Genomic DNA, 25,270 nt, shown 5'->3' on the forward strand with positions numbered 1-25,270 from the left:
GCTTTTTTGGATACATAGTTTATTTACACCTGTTTATGTATAGACCATTTTGGTTAGGGTTGAGGTATTGATCAAAGTCCATTTTTTATGGTAACTTTTTTGATACCGTGGTTATGTGGAGTTCTCCCTCCCCTCTATTGCATATGAACACTAAATATGGGACCTGGCAGGATCGGTAGTTTTCAATGTCTTTTTGACTATGAGTAAGGTTGAACTATTGAAAGACAAATGCACATTATTTGTATTGGATTTTGCTATGTGAGCCAGTAAAGATGTTCACTATTGAAGATTTACCATGTTGCCTGATTTTCTACTGGTGAAGTTTGTATACAGCATGAGTTAAGAGAAGCCTCATCCTGAGGACTGATGTCATCTATTACACAGCTTGAAAGCAGAACACATCCTTTTCTGCTAGTGGACCACAGACTTATAATAGTGAGTAATGTGAGGCTGCTGCTAGTAAAGCAAGCCTAATTTTTTTATTCATGAAAAAGGTTATTTATTTTACACTTTTAACCCTTTAGGAAACACTGATTTGGCCTCATTTTGAGAATGTAGTTCAGTCAGCAACAACAGAAAGGATGTCCTAGAACTAGAAAGAGTCCAGAAAGGACAAAGAAATTAAAATATAACTAAAGGCAAAACTTTTTTCTTACTTTTTGAATGGAGAGGGATTAAAACACTTATCAGGTTTGTCTTGCTGTTTTTGCCACGTGACACTCTCTATTTGCCCCACTTACCATGATCACCACGAGAGTAAGTAAAAGAGAATCCCTCATTTGGGGTAATCACTAGAACAGTAATGGGGGGGCATCTTCCAATGGCAACACTAGTTCTGGTGACCCAGTGACAGCCAGGGATTCCCTCACTTTGGAGGGATTTATGGGACAGGAAGTGAAGGGAAATCTCAACAATGGACATAGATAGCAAAAAATTAGGGGGTTATAACCACCCCTATCATAAATGAAAAAAACAGTTTTACCTTTAGTTCTACTTTAGTAAGGGGCCTGCAGACCTCAGCTATGAGCTAAAGATTAGGTAATCTAAGAGGAGACATGATTGATATCTACAAATGTATCATTAATGACTGCAAAGCCAGTAGCTAACAAGAACATTTCACCACAATTTAAGATTGAAGGAAAGGAGGTTTAAAAAAATGCAGAGAGGGTTATTAACTTTCAAAGTACTCTCTTCCCCAAGTAGTGGTATCAACTGGGAGTATGGACACATTCAAAAAGCTTTTAGATGTCAGAGACATACTGGGATATGTATATTCCTAGAAAAGAAACCTAAATACAAATGGGTGGAAATGTGTCTTTTAGAACTATTATCTATTATGTAAAGTATGTAACATAAATAACTATACTTTTTGAAAGGTTTTTGTGTGAACTGGTTCTCCATTCATGCCCAAAAAAGCATTTCTGGGATCTAAGTTGTCCCATGGCCACCAACTCGCTTCTCCTTTTTATCCCCTTAGGGAATAAAGGGAAAACTTGACTGATGGCAGCACCACAAAGTAAATAATTATTAATAAAAAGGTTGCAGTTTTCTAAATTGTTGATAGTCACAGGAGAATATGTCATCTGGAATGCTAGTTAAAGAGATTGTTAGACCTTTCTACTAAATATTGAAAGTTATACACAGCCATTACATGATTTATCTCAGGTCTTGCTAATTTTAGTATATTTGAACATACACAATAAAGTTCATGTGTTATGTGTTAATAAAAGGTTGTCATCTGTTTTAAATAACTGTTCCTAACCAAATGAGACTGGTGTAGGGATAGTTTTTCTGCATATACTGTAGGTACATAAACACAGTCATACAAAACTCATATCCATAGTTATTTGTGTACTTTGCTAAAAAGAAAACAATGGAGGTGTCAAATGGCTAAAGTATGTTTACTGCCCCTCTCCTGATGTCTATGAGACCTTAAAGAATGTATAAGCAAATATATACCTATAACTATGCTGAAAAGGTGGTTTTGCACATTATTTACACACACAAATGAATTAGCTAGAGCATTAGATTATTATCTGAGGTTTTAATGAGAGACAAAGTTTTTTAAAGGTGAGTACTTGTGCTATTTTCTCTTAAGCTAACTCATAGTGCTCAGGCAAACCTTTACCATGTATTAAATGTTTAAATACAATATACTGTATATATTGAAATAACAGATATAAAATATGATAAAACATATAAAAAGTATACCCAAACACATTAGTTAATTAAAAAATAAAACAACATTTCTGTTAGAGAAGCTTATGGGAGTTACTGAAAACACTTTTTACATAGAACTACTGATACAGTACATACTAATGTATTAAGAAAAATAGCACAAATATTCATATACAGTAAACAGTGTTGAATGCCAACATTAAATTATTGAACTTTTGGACCACTGGGAAGCTCTGACACTTAAGAGGCATATTTATAAAACAAACAGTCTGACATTCAGCAAACATTCTTTGCAGGTGAATCTTCCTGGTCAATGTATTTTAAACAACAGTGATAGATCCTTCACCTAGGAATTTTTTGGTAAAGTCACATTCTCTGTTTTATAAATAAAGCATTGCAAGTCAAATTTTGGCAGTGAATTTAAAATATATATTTGTAATATTTTCATTATAAATACATAAAATATTTTAATTGTTAGGAGAGCAGTCTTTTGCTCCCAGGCCATAATGTCAACTACAGCATAAAAAAGCAAAATGCAGTGGCAGTGATCTGCAATTATTCATTTCACTCCCTGCTTAATAAGATTGATAATGAACAATTAGTAGGTCGTGTACTTTATTTTTGTCAAATAGACTGCAGTGAGAGCAGAACTTAAAGAAATGACCTAAGAATGAATGCAATCATTCTTTATCCCTGTCTTTACTGCATGGTTATCACCAAGAGATAATTACATTATAAATTCAGTATCATATTACTAAAGAAGCTTTGAGATCAGATTCCTTTTCCTATGCTGCAGTTAAGATTGTTGTCACATCAGAATGCCTTCTTGATAGCACAGTTCATTTTAGATCAGCAGTAATACATAATTGCTAAAGCAGAGAGTTCTGGGTTTCAGGGAGACTGCTTTATATTCTCAGAATGTTCAAAAAATAAGTTACAGCTGATTACTTTTTATTTAATTCTACCTCCTTGTTTTTGCTTATAAAAGAGGAATCTGTATAATCTTACATTTTACGATAAATTTAAAATTTAGTTTGTCTAATGATTTACTGTATCTGTATCCCTTCCTTAGGCCTTGTACACATGGGCTTCAGCTTGCACAGGAGTAGCATGCAACCAAAGTTTCACAAAGCAGTGACCTTGAAGCCTTAATCAAAACCTTTAGCTGGAATCTAGGGATATTAAACATAGATATTGAATCCAAACAGAAGTCACTTTAACCACTTGCTGCCCAGCCACTGTAAATATATGGCTGGGCAGTAAAATCATAGTTCTGGAAGGAGGCCCTCCTACGTCCTCCCACTTTTGACTCTAATTTGTGGCCCCGAGGCAGCTTGGATACAGTGCATCTCTAATTGGTACAGGGCTGCTGTGATTGGCTCTTGTACCATGTGATAGCTGTGTTCAACCACAGACATTACAAAATGTAAACAAAAGGCACATGTCTGTTAATCAGCTCTCCTCCTTCTCACACAGAAAGCACTGTGAAGAGAAGGAAAGCTGATTTGTGCAGTCTGTCTGGAATCTGTGAGTTACAAGTGATTTTAGTGATGTACAGAGTGGATTTACACACAGATCACACACAACGGAGATATCTGTCATCAGTGCATCAATCAACATCTCTCACAGTGTACCAGTACTCATCAACATCTGTCACAGTATCCCTGTGCAAACATCTGTCATAGTGTCCCAGTGCAACATCTGCAGTCAAACAAGAAGAAAACTGCTCAAGAGAAGTGTATTGGCACATATATAAGCAGATAAATTAGTGGATGACCTCAGGTATTCCAATCATGACATCAGCTTTTCTGCCCTTTAACAGGTCAGGGAAACCCAGAAAGATAACTGCAAAGGACAAGCAATAGAGGGAGCACCAGCCTAGTGCACGGTACCGTCACGGAACCTTTATTCATATATAAAAAACAGATGTATACTCACAAGCAACATAGAATTAATGGCACATCTATCAACAGTAATTGGAACGACCTGGTCCCCTGAACAAGTCCCAATAGAGGATAAGTGATCTGACGTGTTTCGAGGGGCGGTCCCCTCTTCCTCAGAAACTCTGAGGCAAGAGGGGATCTGAAGAAGAGGGGATCGCCCCTCAAAACACATCAGCCTTTTGGATCACCTTTCCTCTATTGGTACTTGTTCAGGGGACCAGGTCATTCCTATTACTGTTGATTGTTGTGCCATTAATTCCATGTCACTTGTGAACATACATCTGTTTTTTATATACGAATAAAGGTACCACTGAGGTAATGCGCTAGGCTGGTGCACCTCTGTTGCTTGTCTTTTGCAACATCAACATCTGTCAGTGGACTATCAACATCCATTGGTGTCCAAGTGCACCATCAGAATCTGTATCAGTTTCCCAGTGTACATCCCAATGAAGGGGAAGTAGCACCTACAATTCCTCCATTTCAGAGCAGCAAAGCTTTCAGATAGTAACTGAAAATGTTATGCTAATTCATTTGTATTTTTATTTATTTATTTTACCAGTGATGTATTGAATTTAACTTTGGAGCAGTGCAAGCTTTATGCCAACAATACATTGTCAACAATCCAAATTAATTTTAGGCCCATAAATTTCAATGGAAACCTGTCATGGTGGAAGAATTTCAAGTTTTTCTTGGACCAAACATGGAACTTACATAAAATGAAGCCTGTTCCTGCTGGTCCACACACCTCATTAATCAAATGCCACTCTATTCTTCTATTATGCATAGAACACGCTGTGCGATGATCATAAGGTTTTTTACAATTCAGCAATGATTCCCTGTGCCATCCTCAAAATCATCCTGCTTACAAGCTGAACAAAATTCAGCCATTCATCAATTTGTTTTCCAAAACGTTTTCCAAAATGTATACTCCCAACAAAATTATTTGTGTTGATGAGTCCCTCCATTTTACTGGTAGGCTGGGCATCAAACAGTATATCCCCAGTTAATGGGCCAGATATGGGGTGAAGATATACAGCTTTGTGAGAGGGACACAGGGTACATGTTTAAATTTTTAGATTTGTGAAGGAAAGGACAGCGAGATGGAGCCCCTTGAATGCCCAACCTAAATGAGAAGCAATGGAAAAATTGTGTGAGACTTTGTCCTATGTGGATAATATATTTGCTAGTCTTTCACTATTCTACCTTTATCACCAGCAAACTGTGCCCTGTGGGACAGTGTGGTGAAACCCCAAGGTCTTCCATAAAGATTAGTCACCACAAAGCTGATGTGGGGGAGGGGGGGGGGGGGTCATCCAGTTGGCAGAATTAAGAGATTTTGGCCCTACAATTGAGAGAAAAATGGGATATGCATGTCTTTTCATCCACAATGACACCTCAGTGTAATTCCAATGAAGACATGGCCCTGCCCAAAAATCTAAATGCATACATGACTACAGCCAGTCCACTGGAGTTGTAAATTATAATGACCAAATGTTACAGCCCTACTTATCCACCAGAAGATCAGTTCATTGGTACAAAAAAGAATCCATATACCTGTTTCAATTAGCCCTTTACAATTCCGATGTCATCTATTGTAAGTTCACACAAAGACCTGGATCCTAACTAAAGTACCAGGAAGACATTGTAACAGGTCTTATCTATCCGGAAGACCCTACCTTTGAACACCTTTGTTCTGATGCAGAGAGCAGACATTTCTTCAATATCATTCCTCCTACCCTAACAGGTCACTAACCCCTCAAAAATGTAATGAGGGCATGGTGAAGATATTTTTTATGCCATTACCTTCCATTTCCTTGTATGACCATGCCTCTACCCTGACCCTGTCCTGTTAATTGACTATGCCTCTGCCTTCCAGTCACCTGAACTGATCCTGGCCTGTTTATCGACCATGTCTCTGCCTCCTGCCTGAACTGACCTAGGCCTGTTAATCAACCCTGCTTTTTGCCTGCCACCTGGACTGATATGATCTGTAGTAGTGGGATTGGAGATAACACAGGGCTCTCACATATGCAAAAGTGAGGGGCTACAGAGTGGTGTTTCACAGCAGAGAAAACTAAGGTTTTCAAAGCCTGGAGCCCAGGGATGTTAAAGGGCTTTGGGTGAGAAGAAGCCTCTACTCCTATGTCCAGGTCTTACCTGACTGAAGCCCTAAGCCTGATGTTTCTGCCTGCTGCCTGGACCAATTCTTTGGTTATTTGTTGACAACATCTATGCCTGCTGGCTGTACTGACCCTGGCCTGTTTATACACAATGTTCCACCTTCTGCCTGGACCAATCCTTTAGCTATTTGTTGACCGTGTCTGCCTGCTGCCTGTAGAGACCCTGCCCTGTTTAGGGACCATGTCCCTGCCTTCTGTCTGGACCACTCCTTTGCCTGTTTGCTGACTATGTCTCTGCCTAGCATGCATACTGATCCACCTGCACGTCCCACTGGCTACATTCCTAAAAGACATCAGTCCCCCCCATCCTCTGTGGACAACTGCACAGGTACTCTTTTGTTTACCTTTGTTCAACTTCCTGTATTCCCTGGCCAACATAGTGCTATGGGGGCAGCCACGCACCAGTGTGTTAGGGCTACTTGGCTTTAAGGAACAAAAGACTGCTGTGAGTAAAGCTACACTATGCTATATTCAATGACCACTCATGCAGATGCGACCATTACAGTACATTACTTTGTAAACAGTGTTGGTTGATTTTTGTGATACACAGGTTGCAGTGTCGGGTACATTATCCAGATGTTGAAAAGGTCTTACATATGTGGTATTGCCAAACTTGGGATGAATAGCAGAATGTGCTTTGAGGTGTAATTCTATATATATCTATGCTGTATGTTAGAAATAACTTAGAAATTGACAAATGTGTGCAAAAATACATTTATTTTCTTTCTATATTTTCAAAAACTGGTGGAAAAAGTGAAATTTTCAAAAGACTCATTATTCCTCTTATAAAATATCTTGGGGTGTTTGCTTTCCAAGATATGGTCATTTTGTGGGTGTTTCCACTGTCCTGGTGCTCAAGGTCCTCTAAAAATGTAGAATACATTTTGGCCAAAATTTATGAAGAAAGACTATTTCTTTGCACATTGTTATAACAAAAACTAAGAAAAACATTGTTTTTTTTTAATTGGTCCTTTCTGTTTATTTAGCAAAAAAAAAAAACAGTGTAAATTAGATACCACCAAAAGGAAGCTCTATCTGTCTAAAAAAATAATAAAAATTTAGTTTAGGTATTTAAATGTTGTATGCCTGAATAATTGTCATTCAGCTCTGAAAACTGAAAAGTGGCCTGGGCAGGAAGGGCGTAAAAGTGTCTAGTCTTGGATTGATTAAACAAATAGGCTATTATTGGAAAGTTTCAGCACTACTTTAGACTTTTAGGAAGCTTGCTAGAAGTTTATTTAATCACTTCCCACTTGCAATCTGTACATTACATTTCTTAGCAAGATTCCCCTTGCTGGAGATATGTTATTAAGCATGCTGTATGATACTTATGTGATTGCTCTGTATCTGACAGCTGCACTGTCAGATAATTGGTTAGGAATCAGTCAGCATGGTTCTTGATCATATGATCACTATGAAAGCCATTTATAGTGGTCATATTAAATTGTGTATAAACAAGTCTGTGTCTGGATGGCTGAACTGTCATTGTATCTTGCACAGAGAGTAAAATATGATGCTACAGAAGGGAGGCAGATAGAAGTGAAATAAGTGCACATTTATTTATTTATTTTTTATTATTTGCTTCTTTTGTATTATTTTACATGTTCTTTGTTTTTCTCCTTTTTACCTTTTTTCTTTCCACTTTTTCACTTTTATATTTTCATTGTTTTATTTTTATGTTAATTTTTTTAGTTATTTGTGAATTTTTTATCTTTCATTTATTATTTTTTCCCTACATTTTGTTATTTATTTACATTTTCATTTTTCTTTGGTTTCTTTTTTAAATTTTTTTGTAATTTTCTGATTATCTTTATTTGCATCCCTACACTGTTATTCCTTTTTTTCTCTCCTGCATTTGCTTCCCCCCCCCCCTTTTCCCCTCAGCCCTGTGTCCATTTCTTGTACCTTTTTTGCACTTATTTTGCTTGTGTCTCTTCAAAGGCATCATGTTTTACTCTATATACAACATATAGTGGGCGGCATATAACATATAACATGGGCGGCACAGTGGCTTAGTGGTTAGCACATCTGCCTTGTAGTAAATAGGTCATGGGTTTGATTCCTGACCATGGCGCCTCCTGCATGGAGTTTGCATGTTCTCCCTGTGCTTGCATGGGTTTCCTCTGGGTGCTCCAGTTTCCTCCCACACTCCAAAGACATGCTGGTAGGTTAATTGGATCCTGTCTTAATTGGTCCTCATATGTGCATGTATGAATGTGAGTTAGGGACCTTAGATTGTACAACCCTTGAGGGTTAGGGACTGATGTGAATGTACAATATATATATGTGTAAAAGCACTGTGTAAATTGACAGTGCTATATAAGTATCTGAAATAAAAAAATAATATAGTAAATAAAACCTGGCATGTGTGCCTGCAACAGCATCATGTGTTTCAATGACACCAAGAGCTGTCTTGGCAATAGACAGTAGTACATATGCTCACAACACGCAATGTCAATGGTAGATGGCTGACATACTTCCACTGGTGCTTAGCAACCAAAGTAAACTAAATGAAGGAATTGAATTACCTACTTCTGATGAGACTGGCTTGTGCCTGCACATGTTATGATGTCCACACATACACTAAGTAGCATATATTCATTGTAAATCTGTGACCATTATTAATTTATGCTGTATTACTAAACCTGCCGTCATATTAATTGCTGTTATGATGAATTCAATAATCAGTACGATTGGCAGGTATATAATTTTTCAAATAATGTACTTCTAGCTGGCTTATACCATCATTATAATGTCAGGGGGCAGGATTGAGCCAATTCTTTTTTTGCTGATTGGTGGATGGTTCTTTAAATAATTTTCTGTTTTGCACTGACTTGTCACATGCCTGATAAAGGAGTCCTGAGAGGCTCCAAAACATTGCATATGTAATGATGTGGTAACCAAATAAAACTTTGGACCTGTCCTGGGGATCCTTTGTGTGCTGCTGACATACTTCTTACTTTGAATGTCTTCAGTTTCCAGCTGGCAGTCACTGCAGCACCCACTTACATTTACAGCCACCTTCAGGATAGCTTGAGTTGGGAATATTTTGCTTGCACAGATAGAGGTGTGTTGATTCCTTTGAGTCCTTTGAATCCCAGAGCAATCTTCTTTTTTCACCAAGGGCTGCCTGAGGAGTGATTGGCTCTGCCTGAGGCCAGGGCTGGAGATCTTTCTCTGGTACACTGGACTATTCCTAGCCCCTGCAGTTTTGCTGTCCTTTGTTACAATGATTGTTATTATATTTTTATTAACATTTTATAAAATGCTGTTTTAAACTACTACACTATAAGCCTATTGCACTGCTCATTATGTTTGCATTTACATGTCCTTCCTGGAACCCCCAGACCACTTTGTGTAAGCTGGATGCATTAGACTGTTGTTAGTGTCAGGTTCTGCTGGGTGCTCTTTCGTTATAGGGACTACCTCTAAGCCTTTTAATGTAGGAAATGCATGATTTGCTACACTATAGATTTGTAGCTCATTTAGATAAAATATACTTTTTTGAAGCTGGTTTGATTATTTCTGTTGTATTGCTTTTATCTTTGCTTGTCTTCATAATGCTTTGTGAGTACCTGGGAGTTTTTTTATTGCTTATTATAAGTTGTTATTAAGTCAACCTACTTTACATGCATATCTAAAAAATTAAAATTTTGTTTTTTTGGAATTTGTTTTCCTGCTGTACAAAGCAAAGTGTTCTATAATAGTCCAAATACAATAACTCAAAAAAGTAACAATAATAACAACTCAGCATGATGGCTGGAATAGTAGGAAGCTGTTCCCTACCTCTTCTCCATGAGCAGCTTTTGATGTCTCCAACAATGATTATCTTCCATTTCTACATGAGCAGTCTTTGATGCCTTCAAAAATATATCAATAATATATATTGATCGGATCTCAGCCAGTTCAGCAGGGGCCAGTTGGGATTCAATCCATATATGGGCAGGCTGGTTGTACAGTGATCGACTTCAGTACAAACATCCTATCAGATTTTTTGCATTCAATTGCTATAGCCACTAGCAGTAATCGTGTTTTGCTGGCAGGGAAGGCTCCTTGACGGAAGAACACAATAGCTTCACAGGAGGCATTACCCCCTGAACATTGACTATGTTGATGGAACATTTGAACAATTTTCTTTCCTTCCACCTGTAATGGAAGGAAAGAAAATCATATCATCTATGGCCTGCTTTATACAGAGATTTATCAGCAGAATCTTTACTCATCGCTGTCACTTGAGGTGTCCAAACTCTCTCCCACACACAGATTCGAGCAGTTCACAATGACAGCACAGTACCCTATATCTGATGCTCACTCAGCCTTATTACTGAGAGTGATTACCTATCCTTAACCCCTTGGTGCTGCACCTCCCGACCCCTTAAAGGGTTTGTGATGCCAGGAGGTGGGGCGGGGTTTATGATTATGAGACCACCATGATTGGTTGTCACAGCGGTCACATGATCAGAAAGCTCCCAATCGCAAGTAGTGATTGGAAGCTTTCCAATAGGCACCGGTAACTGTGCCAGGAGTGTGCAGGGCATGTGCCCTCAGCACATGTTTGTTTACCAATATTTTTTACTTTTTACTATAAAACATATCCGTAAAAAAAAATGTAAAATCAAATTTCTTCATAAATTTAGGCCAAAATGTGTTCTGCTGCATGTCTTTGCAATAACAAATCCCAATACATGTAAATTAATTGGTTTATGTGAAAGTTATAGCGTCTACAAATGGTGGTACAGATACTGGATTTTTCTTTTTTAATACTAGTAATGTCAGCGATCAGAGACTTATAGTGGGACTTTGGGACTGCAGCAGGCATTCTGACACTGCGTGGGAACTGACTAACTGCCACTGACATCCCAATGACACTAATATAGTGATCAGTGTTAATAAAAAGCACTGCACTAATGACACTAGGCAGGAAGGGGTTAACATCTGGGGCAATCAAAGGGTTAACTGCATGCTGTGTGCTGTTTTACATCATGTGCTGTGTGTGTTTTACTAGGGAAACATGCTGCTGTGTATTTCTCTGCTGTGCAGAGAAACACACAGCAGCATGTCCTTGCTGGCAGGAGAGAGATCTGTGTTGATTACACACAGGTCTCTCCCCTGTCAGCTTTACTCGCCAAACGCTGGGTGCGTGTGAGGAATCTCCAGCCGGGACCCGATGATTGACATCCGTAGCTGGCCATGGCAAGTGTGAGTAGAACAGTGCATGCACGCCCCCTACCTGGAAATGCTAAGCACGTATATATACGTGATTTTATACAGCCCCGCTGCCCTGTAGCAGTAGTTCTACTATAGGGCAGCGAGCAAGCGGTTAATGACCATTACAAACTGATCTGTAACCATCAAATCAACTACAGATGGAACTGCCAAGCTAAACTATTGATTGATCATGAGGGAAACAGAATCTCCACAGTGACCACATGACCACAGCAGAAGAAGGCCTCATCCTACAAAAGAAGTAGCAAATGCTAGATATCAAACCTGCTAAACATCAAAATTCACCTTCACCACAATTTCAACCTTCTGAGTGGCAAAATGTTGAAGCTGGATGACATGCTATTACCTCACTGATTATACAGATGTGTAGCTTTGGTGTCCTCCTAAGTGCTACCTCACACTGTTTATTGTTCCTTCTGCACTCCCCAAGTTTCAGATTTTGTGTTGATTGTCTGTTTTTATACTTGTTCAGCTTATACACCTAATTGTTTATGGTGTATTTCTACAAGAGAATTATCAAGACTGTTTTTTTAACTTTTTTAATCTACAGGTTTTTTTTTCAGACTTCTATATAGGTTCAGACGAGCAAAGACTGAGACCCTAACTACATCTCTGTCTTTTCCTTTTCATGGAAATGTACATCTACAACCTTCCTGCTCTGGCCTCTGGGACAATCATAAGGTACTGCCTTTATTACAGCCTCACTTCTCTTGTTGCCTTTTCAGTTGTGCCCACATAGTATACCCTGAACTTCTTTCAAAATGCAATTTAAAATATAATTTTAAGGCCCTAACAGTCTGGCAAAGCCCAGTATGCTCTGGAAAGAAGCTAAAACACTCAAATGTGACATCCTATGCTTCCAGAAAACCCACTTTTGTCACCGTAATCCACCTTCTTTGCAAAACAGGCACTTTCCCTCAAAAAGAGGGGCGTTCTTATAGCAATAAAAAACACTTTGGCATTCAAGCTACTTTCCAACAATATAGTAGATGGCCAAGATTGCTACATCACTGATATGTGAGATCAACAATGCAATTTATACTTTGATCAATGTCTACCTTCCTAATGTGAACCCTCTCTCATACCTGAAAAATCTGGAAAAAAAATCAACTGTTTGCAAAGGCCAAATAATCCTACACTCACCCACCACTTTATTAGGTACACCTTGCTAGTACTGAGTTGGACCCCCTTTTTCTTTCAGAACTGCCCTAATTCTTCATGGCATAGATTCAACAAGGTGTTGAAAACATTTCTCAGAGCTTTTGGTCAATATTGACATGAGTTACTTTTGCCTTTCTATCATCTCAAACCAGTCTGCCCATTTTCCTCTGACATCTACAAGGCAATTTTGGCCACACAACTTACGCTCACTGGATATTTTCTATTTTTCAGGCCATTCTCTGTAAACCCTAGAAATGGTTGTGCATGAAAATCTCAGTAGATCAGCAGTTTTTGAAATACTCAGACCAGCTGTCTGGCATCAATAACCATGCCATATTCAAAGTCACCTAAATCCCCTTGATTCCCCATTCTGATGCTCGATTTGAACTTCAGCAAGTCATCTTCACCACGCCTAGATGCCTAAATGCATTGAGTTACTGCCTTGTGATTGTCTGATTAGCAATTTGCATTACCAAGCAATTGAACAGTTGTACTTAATAAAGTGGTCGGTGAGTGTATGTGGGGACTTTAATGCAATTCCAAACTGCACATTTGATATGTCAGATCTCGAACGCAATTTTTCCTGCAGATCAATTCTAACCAGCTTTATTTCTTCCTCAAACCTTTATGATGTGTGCAAGCATTCTTTGGAAAAGGACTACTCCTTTTTTCCCATGTACAGGTGAAACTCGAAAAATTAGAATATCGTGCAAAAGTTCATTTATTTCAGTAATGCAACTTAAAAGGTGAAACTAATATATGAGATAGACTCATTACATGCAAAGCAAGATAGTTCAAGTCGTGATTTGTCATAATTCTGATGATTATGGCTTACAGCTCATGAAAACCCCAAATCCACAGAAAATTATAATATTGTGAAAAGGTGCAATATTCTAGGCTCAAAGTGTCCCACTCTAATCAGCTAATTAAGCCATAACACCTGCAAAGGGTTCCTGAGCCTTTAAATGGTCTCTCAGTCTGGTTCAGTAGGAATCACAATCATGGAAAAGACTGCTTACCTGACAGTTGTGCAGAAAACCATCATTAACACCCTCCATATGGAGGGAAAGCCTCAAAAGGTAATTGCAGAAGAAGTTGGATGTTCCCAAAGTGCTGTATCAAAGCACATTAATAGAAAGTTATGTGGAAGCACAAGCAGCAGGGATGACCGCAGCCTGGAGAGGATTGTCAGGAAAAGGCAATTCACAAGGAGTGGACTGAGGCTGGAGTCAGTGCATCAAGAGCCACCACACACAGACGGATCCTGGACATGGGCTTCAAATGTTGTATTTCTCTTGTCAAGTCGCTCCTGAACAACGTCAGTAGCGTCTTACCTGGGCTAAAGAAACACAGACCTGGTCTGTTGCTCAGTGGTCCAAAGTCCTCTTTTTTGATGAGAGCAACTTTTGCATCTCATTTGGAAACCAAGGACCCAGAATATGGAGGAGGAATGGAGAGGCACACACTGCAAGATGCTTGAAGTCCAGTGTGAAGTTTCCATAGTCTGTGGTGATTTGGGGAGCCATGTCATCTGCTGATGTTGGTCCACTGTGCTTCATTAAGTCCAGGGTCAACGCAGCCGTCTACCAGGAGATTTTGGAGCACTTCATGCTTCCTTCTGCAGATGAGTTTTATGGAGATGCTGGCTTCATTTTCCAGCAGGACTTGGCACCTGCCCACACTGCCAAAAGCACCAAAACCTAGTTCAATGACTGTGGGATCACTGTGCTTGATTGTCCAGCAAACTCACCTGACCTGAACCCCATAGAGAATCTATGGGGCATTGCCAAGAGAAAGATGAGAGACATGAGACCGAACAATGCAGAAGAGCTGAAGGCCGCTATTGAAGCATCCTGGTCTTCCATAACACCTCAGCAGTGCCACAGGCAGATAGCTTCCATGCCACGCTGCATTGAGACAGTAATTGCTGCAAAGGGGGCCCAAACCAAGTACTGAGTACATATGCATGCTTATACTTTTCAGAGGTCCGATATTGTTCTATGTACAATCCTTGTTTTATTGATTGCATGCAATATTCAAATTTTCTGAGATTGTGGATTTGGGGTTTTCATAAGCTGTAAGCCATAATCATCACAATTATGACAAATCACGGAACTATCTTGCTTTGCATGTAATGAGTCTATCTCATATATTAGTTTCACCTTTTAAGTTGCATTACTGAAATAAATTAACTTTTGCACGATATTCTAATTTTTCGAGTTTCACCTGTACATTCAACATATTCCCAAACTGACTTGTTTTTAGTTGACACGATTTTATTGCAGAATGTAAGTAATTCTGAGATACACAATATCACTTGGTCTGATTGTGCTCCCGAGTTTATCACGGTGAGGGTCTTATGGAAACTAGTACTAATAGATGGCAAAATGTTGTTTAACTAATGTCCTTGCCTGAAAACAAGGTGAAAATTGCCAACCACATTAAAGATTTTTTTTAACTAAATGAAAGCTCGGTTTCCAAACCCTTCAAATTGTAGAATTCACACAAAGCCTTCATGAGGGGCATTCTCCTTAACCATTAGCCGCCCGGCCAATGGCCGTTTGGCGGCTTCAAAACTGTCTCTGCACTCCGGGTGCACGCCATTTGGCCACATGCGCAGTTTGCGCTAATGCAGAGCGGCGCAGCAGTGCGATCTGTCACCGGCCGTGCACCTCGAACATGGCCGATGACAGATCCGAGTACCGGCTCCAGTTGCTGGTACCATGTGACCTGCTGTGACCAATCACAGCAGGTCACATGACAGTTGTATACAATGGATGGCTTCATTCATGATGCCATCCATTGTATACTAGTGCCTAGCTGTGAATGGTCACAGCTAATCACATGCACATGTCATGTGATTAGCTGTGACCAAATCACAGCTAAGCACAAAAAAAAAAAAAAAAAGCTGAATGAATCGATTTCATTCAGGTAAATGCTTGCTTATAGCAAAGTAATTCTTTGCTATAAGCAAATTGTGTAAAAAAAAATACTGATCACTTCCCCAAAGTAGTACAATGTTACTATGGTAACATTGTACTACTTTGGTCATAGTAAAATATGAAAAAAAAATCTTAAAAAAAATTTAAAAAAATTTAATAAAAAATTAAATAATAAAAAAATAAAAAAAATAAAAAATATATATATATTTTTTTTTTTCATACTGTCACCAGTCAGTGTCCCTGTTCACCACCATGCCAGTTATATGATGACGCTGTACTGCACTGGTGACAGTATGTAAAAAAAAAATAGTGAAAATAATTTTTTTAATTTTTTCATCTTCCGAAAAATTATGACAAAAAAATACAACTTCAAAAAACTCGCCGTGCCACTTATGAAGTACGTTGGACTGTCTACTTTGTAAAAAGGGGTCATTTGGGGATATCTGTACTGTTCTGACATTCTTGGACCTCAAGAAATTAGATTGGCTGTCAGTACTTCAGGATTGATCAATATTCAGATCTATACCATAGTTTGTGAACTCTATAACTTTCCTACAAACTAAAAAATACATCCTAATTTGGGTTATTTTCACCAAAGACATGTAGCAGAATACATCTCGGCCTAAATTTATGAAGAACAATTATTTATTTGTAAACTTTTATAACAGATACAAAGAAAAATGTGTTTTGTTTTCAAAATTTTTGGTCTTTTTTTGTTAATTTAGCAAAAAATAAAAACCCCAGCGGTGATTAAATACCACCAAAAGAAAGCTCTAGTTGTGTGAAGAAAATTATAAAATTTTAGTTTGGGTACAGTGTTGTATGACCGCGCAATTGTCATTCAAAATGTGAGAGCGCTGAAACCTGAAAAATGGCCTGGGCAGGAAGGTATTGAAACGGTTAAAATTAGCTCAGTAGCTAGGAAACGCAGGACACTGTGGCTGAATGACCTTCTTGCTACTATCCAAAACCTAGAACAAGTCAACCAAAAACAACCCTGCACAGCTACCTGCTCTCAATTATATCAGGCTAGACAGGAACTTAGGTTGCCACTTATCGCTCAACATCCATATTAAAGCAATTAAAGTCCAACCATTATTCCAATAACAGTATCGCAGGTAAACTACTGGCTCAAATAAATGAAAAATCTTTCAAGCAAAAAATACAATTTATACTGCATCTGGTAGTAAAATCTATAATCCAAAAGATATAACTGATGCTTTTAGCACATACCACAGTAAATTGTATAACCTCAAGGATGATGCTTCCATTTCCCAGCCTACCCCAGAACTCCTCACAGAGGCCTTCCATTTGACTTTTCTCCCGCAAATAGCACCTGGGGAATTGCTATTTCTAAATCAGCCATTTACTGCACAAGAAATTAATGACATTATTAAAACTTTACCACATAATAAATCTCCCAGGCCAGAGGGATACTCAGCTGAAAATTATAAATTATTTCCGACTCTACTATCTCCTCACCTTGAAAGGGTCTTTAATGCAGCTGTGTTCCCTGCTTCATTTCCTTCAGAAATGCTATCGGTAACAATTGTGACACTTCCCAAAACCAGGGAAAGAGCTGGACTCCTCTCAAAACTTCAGGCAGATCTTGTTACTTAATGTAGATCTAAAAATGTATGCTAAACTTATTTCCAATAGTTTAGCACTCTTTCTTACCAGATTAATTAAGCAGGACCAAATGGTCTTTATCTACAGCTACAAGACTCATCATAAACCTTATTCATCATGAAGAATAAACAGGTGAGCCTCCTCTCCTCTTTACTTTGAATGCAGAGAAAGCTTTTAATAGTATACGCTGGGGTTACCTATCACAAGTGTTACATAAATTCGGTCTGTCTGAAGAAATTCACGCGGCTATTTCTGCGCTATACACTCAAACTTCAGCCTTAGTTTTCACAGACGGCATGTTCTCTAACAACTTTTCTATTACAAACAGAATGAGACAAGGGTGTCCCCTCTCACCCTTAATATCTGTGTTTCTCATGGAACTATTAGCAGAAAAAATCCGAAATGATCTGCAGATCACAGGAATTAAAGTCTGTGATAACTCTCACACTATAACATTATTTGCAGACAATGGTACATTTACTTTATCAAATCCAGCTCTCTCCGTGCCAAAGGCTTACAATGTATGTCAACTCTTTAACTTCGCATTGTACTATAAAAGTATTGCAATTAAGTCAAGCTTTCTGGGTATCAATTTGAACATAGACATGAAATTGTCTTTACAAAGTTCCCTTCCTTTTCCCTGTGCTCAGGGGTTTCTAAAGTACTTAAGAATAACAATTACCTCTCCCAACTCCCAATCCCTAACTTACAGTATACACTGTAATGCAAATTTTGTGCCTCTGACATAAATAATTCATTATGAATTAGAAAGAGTGAAAAAAGTTTATCTTTTATGTGCAGGAAGGCTTGCCACTTTCAAGATGATCCTTTTCCCCTAAATTATTTACTGTTTTAGAATACTGCCAATACATATTCCTGGCATATATTTTACGGAGAGGTTTTCATTTGTTTGGTTTACATATTCCTGACATATTTTATCAAACACTACAAGTTAAAATGTCTGAATTTGTCTGGCTAGATAAAAAAGCTAGGTGCTCCCACAATATCCTAATCAAAAATAGGATAGCAGGTAGAATGGGTCTACCCGCTCCTAAAGATTATCATATAGCCATCATTGTAGACCAAATGAAATTCTGGAGTAACCCTTCCCCTACCAAAACATGGTGTGATTTAGAACAGTCCTCTATTACAACTGGCAGTTTACGATCCTTGCTGTTGGCTCCTTCAGTTCATTGTGTTAAACATTTACGTGCTCATCCTGTTATTGCAGCAGCCCTGGGAGCATAGGAGTACTATTTTAGTTTTAGTGGTAAACTCCCCAAACCAACTAACATCACAGTGCCATTAGAGGCCTTTCAATTCCTCCTTCAAGAAGTGTCTCTCAAACATTGGGAGAAAATAGGGACTATAAGAGCTGATTCACAAATGTGCGGTGCAGATTGAAGCTCAGGTTTCAAAGCTAATTGATACAGTAGCTGTTCACAGGTTCACGTCAGGTTTACATCAGGTTCAGGACAGGATTAGCTCAGTATCTTATCTTATTCACACTTGTGCGGTTTAGAAATGGTTCCCATAGAAGTCAATAGCCTGAAATCCTCACCTGAACTGGACCGCACTGCTCAGAAATTGGACATGACTATTTTTAAAACCGCACTGAATCTGCACCGCCAGTGCACCAGACATATGTGAACAGGCACCATAGAAAGCAATGTTTTTTCACATGTCATGCAGATTGGATGCGGTTCAAACCACATCCAAACCCATATATGTGAAAGGGCACTAACGGTCAATGATCTCTTGGAAGATTGGAAGTTAGATCTCTTTACCTCACTCACAAAATTACCTCACTCATGACAAAATTCTCCTTTCCCAATACTGATTATTTTCTTTATACAAGATTAGCCTCATACCTTGGGAAAATTCCACTTCCCATTTTAATTTTACCTGAATCAGTTTGGTCCTTCTGAAACACAGATTTAAAAAGGGCATTTCATTTTCCTATAACCTGCATAATTCTGAACTGGCTTTTTTAAAATACTCTCCATTAGTTAAATGGAAAAATGAACCACAGGTCTATAATACTGATGAGCAAAGGCGGAAGGCCATCCTGTACAACTACTCATTTTCCAAATGAGCTAATCACTGAGAAATGGCCCAAAAGATACATCTTAGATGGTATCTCACACCATATTCGATAGCTAAATTTTAGAAAATTGGCAAAAACTTATGTTAGAATCAAGGTCAAGTAGGGATGCTGGTTCACATGCTTTGGTCTCGCTTATACATTAGAAGGCTATCTATAAATGAATTTGAGAAGTGACATGTGTCATTGTCAAAGCCAATGTAGAATGAGTATTTGTGAGCATAAACATGGAAAAATACCCACCCTTGGCATGACCCATAGCTATGAATATTGTTGATGTAGCATGTCTCATGTCAATTAAAAAATGGCCATTCTCCATTCCCAACCTCTCTGAAGTTAAATGTCATTTTGAGGTTATTCTTAGCTACAAACATGGCATATAAAGATTGCACACTGGGAGCCTTGGCTACACTATAAATCTGGTTTCCTGAGGAGATGAATATCTTTATATACTGTTTTTGTTTTGGCTATTAGTTCCTGAACCTTTGCTATGTACTGAATGATGTATTGTTTTGGTACTCAAAGTATTTGGTTATTCTGTTTGATACTTTATCATTTGTTTATTTATCAGTATTGATAAATACTGTATTTCCTATGTAATTTTCCCCATAATAAGATTGTTCTTGGAATGTATACTTTGCCAAAATGTAATAAAAATACACAACACAGAAATGGGAGTTCTTCAAAAAGACTGTATGTGAACACACTGCAAAATATATTCCCATGGGCAACAAGTTTAAAAGGCTAAAAATCAAACCTATGTGGATAACGGCCAAAATTAAAAAGGCTATAGATAATAAGAAAAGAGCTTTTATTAAATATAAAAATGAAGGAACACTATCATCGTTTAAACATTACAAAGAATATAACAGAATATGCAAAAAGGAATTAAAGGCCACAAAAATTGAAAACGAACGATAGATTGCAAAAGATAGCAGGACAACCCCCAAAAATTCTTCAAATATATTAATAGTAAAAAGGTTCGGTCCGAGCATGTAGGCCCTTTACAAAATAATCTAGAATGGATGACTGGGGGCAAAGAGAAGGCAAATTTATTAAATACCTTCTTCAGCTCTGTGTATACAAAGGAGCATAGGGGATCTCTTGTCCATAATGGGCATGGTATTGACACATCTCCAAATGATCCACATTGGCTCACACCTGATATGATCCAAAAATATTTAGACAGTATAAAGGTGAATAAAGCACCTGGACCAGATGGCATACACCCACGAGTCCTTAGCCACTTCATGTCCGGACACTTTCACCCCCTTCCTGTCCAGGCCAATTTTCAGCTTTCAGTGCTATCACACTTTGAATGACAATTGCGCGGTCATGCAACACTGTATTCATATGATTTTTTTTAGCATTTTTTTGAGACAGATAAAGCTTTATTTTGGTGGTATTTATTCACCGCTGGGATTTTTTTTTTTTTTGCTATTTTGCGATGCAAATGAAAAAGTCCAAAAAGTTTGAAAAAAAGTGTTTCTTATAAAATTTTGCAAATAAATAATATTTCATCATAAATCTTGGCCAAAATTTATTCTGTTATTTTTTTAGTAAAAAAAAATATAACCCAAATTAGTTTATAACCAAAAATTATCATTTTAAAATTTTTTTTACATTTTTATTTTATTTTCTTTATATTATTGTTTATATATATATATATATTTTATATATATATATATATATATTTTTTTTTTTTTTTTCATATACTGTCACCATAGCAGTACAGTGTCACCATGATGGCACTGTACTACTTGTGGAAGGTGATGAAGATTTTTTTTTTTTTACACTGATTGCTTTTATACCTATAAAGGCTGTAAAAGCAATCATTTCTCCTTCTCTCTGGCTGCATTCTTGCAGCCATAGAGAACTACTGTGTGAGCTGTGATTGGTCACAGCTTGTCACATGGTACAAGGCTGTTGTGAATAGCCTTGTACCATGTGACCTCTGTGATTATTCACAGATTTCACACGTAGTAAGCAATGATGTCAGAAGTGACATCTTGCTTACTACTCTGCATGTGATCACTGATTGGCCAATCAGTGATCACATGATCGGGACCTCGCACAGAGGTCCCGTCCATCGATCAGTGTTCCACTGTGCCGAGAGGACACAGTGGGCACCGGATTGCGGTGCTGCGTGCTCCCAGGGAGCGCGCACAAGCAGGGCGGGGAGGCCATTTATAAATGGCCAACTGACCCTGCACTGCCATAGTCCGGCTGGACAGGAGGTGCTTAAAGAATTGAGCTCTGTCATTTCAAAGCCATTGTTTCTAATTTTTAGGGACTCTTTAATGACTGGCATAGTACCACTGGATTGGCGTAAGGCCAATGTGGTGCCAATATTTAAAAAGTCGTCAAAATCTTTACCAAATAATTATAGACCTGTTAGTTTAACTTCTATAGTTGGGAAGATACTGGAGAGTTTAATAAAAGACCACATAGATGAGTTCTTGCTGGAAAAAAAATATTTTAAGCAACAGACAGCATGGATTCATGAAAGACAGAAGTTGTCAAACAAATATGAGCAAAACCTTTGGACAGAGGGGTAGCGGTGGATGTGGTATACTTGGATTTTGCAAAAGCGTTTCACTCAGTTCCCACACACGGCTAATGTGTAAGGTAAAGTCTACGAGCTTGGAAAAATCTGTATGTAAATGGATAGAAAACTGGCTAAAAGATCATATTCAAAGAGTAGTGATTAATGATTCATACTCTGAATGGTCTGGGGTCATCAGTGGTATACCCCATGGTTTAGTGTTGGGACCCTTACTTTTTAATATATTTATAAATGATATAGGGTCTGAGATGAAAAATCCCATTTCAGTCTTTGCAGATGACACCAAGCTGTGCAGTGGAATAACATTCTTACAGGACGTCTCCAACTTACAAGCTGACCTCAATGCACTGTTTAATTGGGCAACTATGTGGTAAATGAGATTTAATGTTGATAAATGTAAGGTTATGCACTTGGGGGCTAAGAATATGCATGCATCATACCTACTAGGGGGAGTACAACTGGGGGAATCAATGGTGGAGAAGGATCTGGGAGTTCCGGTAGATCACAAGCTTAATAACGGCATGCAATGCCAAGCTGCGGTTTCTAAAGCGAGCAAAATCATCTCTTGTATTAAAGAGGTATAGACTCCAGAGAGAGAGCTATCATATTACCCCTGTACAAATCATTAGTAAGACTTCATCTGGGATATGCAGTTCAGTTTTGGGCACCAATTCACAAAAAGAACATTGGGGAACGTGAGAGAGGAATATCCGATTGCCTCTTGGGGGATCAGGAAGTAATTTTTTTCCTAGCAGGAGCAAATTGGATCGTGCTTTTTTGCCTTCCTCTGGATCAACTGTGGGTATAGGATTATAACTTTTTTTTTATGGTTGAACTGAATGGACTTTTGTCTTTTTTCAGCCAGGCTAACTATGTAACTATGTAAAAGAAAAAAAAACTGTAATGGCCATTGTCTAGGCTAATAGGCAAGGGATTGTCAAACAAATAGCAGGTAAGGCTAGGCACTGCTCTTTGGGAACATGTACCAAAGCAAAAAACATTTTTCAAAGTTCTGTTTGGCAGGGAGCAGTGGTTTTATTAAAGCTTAAAGGGCAGCAATCAAATAACAGGTAAATGACAGATCCTTTATAGTATGGATGTCAATGTTTGTTATAGTGGTCGGGGACATAGAACTTATGTTAGGGAGTAGAGATCTGATCTGAGACTGGTGAGTTACTAAGGACAGAATAGTTATCTGAATAATTAAGGTTAAAAGGAAATTCCTTGCACTGTTGTCCGCCTCTCCCTAAAAACCTGTATCCAAAGCATGACATGATAGTAGTGTATTGATTTTGCTGACAACTTTCCTGCTATCTGATATTGATTTATTCATAACATACATTCTGATAAAGTATTGTCACAACTGACACTGACAAGTGCCAGAGAGAGGTCACTGTGGTGCTCAATAAAATTTTTGTTGTGGGGCCCCATGATCTGTATTTTTGCTCCTCAAAGTATTTTACATTAATCATTTTTCCATAAAACACATTAAAAAATTAAATCTAAACATTGGAAATTAGATATCTACCCTTGCAGTGGCCACTGCCCACACTGCAAGGGTTAAATGCTTGTATAATCTAGGGGTGCAGCTATAATCTGTATTTTTTTTTTTGAGTGGGGGGGAGCACTGCAAGAGTAGAGTTTGTCTTTTTTCTGGAGTTCAGCTTTAACTGAGTGACTCAGAAGAAATTTAATAGAGTTTTAGGTCTCTAATAATAACAGGGATAATCATGTTTTAAACCTTTTGATTGGCCATGTCAGTGTCTCTGAACTTATATTCTGAGAAAGTGCAACATCCGATGATACATTTCTTATTTATAACTGAAGATAGTTGGCATACCTAGAGTTATATGCAGTTGCTGCATAAAATGGATGTGGTCTAGCAACATTATTGAAATGACCTTTTCACATGGCTCTAAAAGCACAGTGCACTTTAGCAGGTTGAATGCCAAGCTAATGTCAAAATTACCCGTTGTTTTCCAACATTCAAAGTTGAATAAAATCAATACAGTTTGTTTTGCTGGTCACTTCAATAACTCTGCAAGGGGTACAGTGATAGAAATTCGAGAAAACGCACAATGCTATAGTGATAAAAAGGATTTTAGAGTGTAACAATCTTTTTTCCTAAATGTGTTATACAGAAGTCTAAACATCGAATTTATTAAAGCTGTAACTGTAGACTTTTTCTTTACTAAAAAATGAAAATTGCTTAGGGTAGAACTAAGGCCAAGCTATGGACATTGAACTATTTTTATATTCCTAACAGTCAACATATATAGTTACATCCTCTACCTGCAAAATATGGTGCAAATATTTGACTTTTTGCAAATGTGTACAGTATATGCATGAATAATTCTTGTGTGATACTGCATTGGGTCTATTATCTGGGTTCTTTTAGCAATTGTTTATCTGCATATCCTATAGCTCAAATGGCCAAGTTGTATGTAAAATGTAATGTTGCTTTATCATGTGATGAAAATGCTATTTCAGAAATATTCTAATATTATGCAGCACTTAGGTATTCCATAACTGCATACAGTATGTGTAATATGAAAACTCACCTAGACCAACTTCTCAAGATACCATAAATTACAGAATTGTAATATAACTACAGTCATAACCGATATTCCGAAATGATGGTACACCCTATTCTAATCACCTCAGTACTGAACACTTTTACCCCCATCCTGCCCCCAGGCCAATTTTCAGCTTTCAGTGCTTTCACACTTAGAATTACAATTACTCAGTTATGCAACAGTGTACCCAAACAAAAAATTTTATATTTTTGGGGTAGAGCTTTCTTTTGGTGATCTTTAAATCACCATTAGGTTTTTTCTGCAAATATAAGCCAAGCCAAAAAAAATATTTTTGGCTTCTGTGATTTCTCTTTATAAATGTAGGTCAAAATGTATACTGCTACACTTCTTTGGTAAAAATAACCCAATCAGTGTATATTATTTAGTCTGTGCGAAAGTTATAAAGCAAAAGCTATAGTACATATCATTAAAAATTGATCAGTCCTGATGTACAGATTGCCTCATAGTTACATAGCTACATAGTTAGTCCATCAAAGACACAAGTCCATCTAGTTCAACCAATAAAAAGGAAATAAAAATACAATTCTACACCCACAACTGATCTAGAGGAAGGCAAAAAAAAACAACAAAACAGCAAAGCATGATCCAATTTGCTCCAGCAGAGGAAATAAATTCCTTCCTGATCCCCCAAGAGACATTCAGATATTCTCTTGATCAACTTTACCTTTAAATGTTAGTATCCAGTTATATGTACATTTAAGAAAGAATCCAGGCCTTTTTTAAAGCAACCTTCATGGAAGAAAA

This window comes from Staurois parvus, unplaced genomic scaffold (genome assembly GCF_062004578.1).
Source record: "Staurois parvus isolate SC_StPar_1 unplaced genomic scaffold, SC_StPar_1.0 ptg000318l, whole genome shotgun sequence".
NCBI classification, from domain to species: Eukaryota; Metazoa; Chordata; class Amphibia; order Anura; family Ranidae; genus Staurois; species Staurois parvus.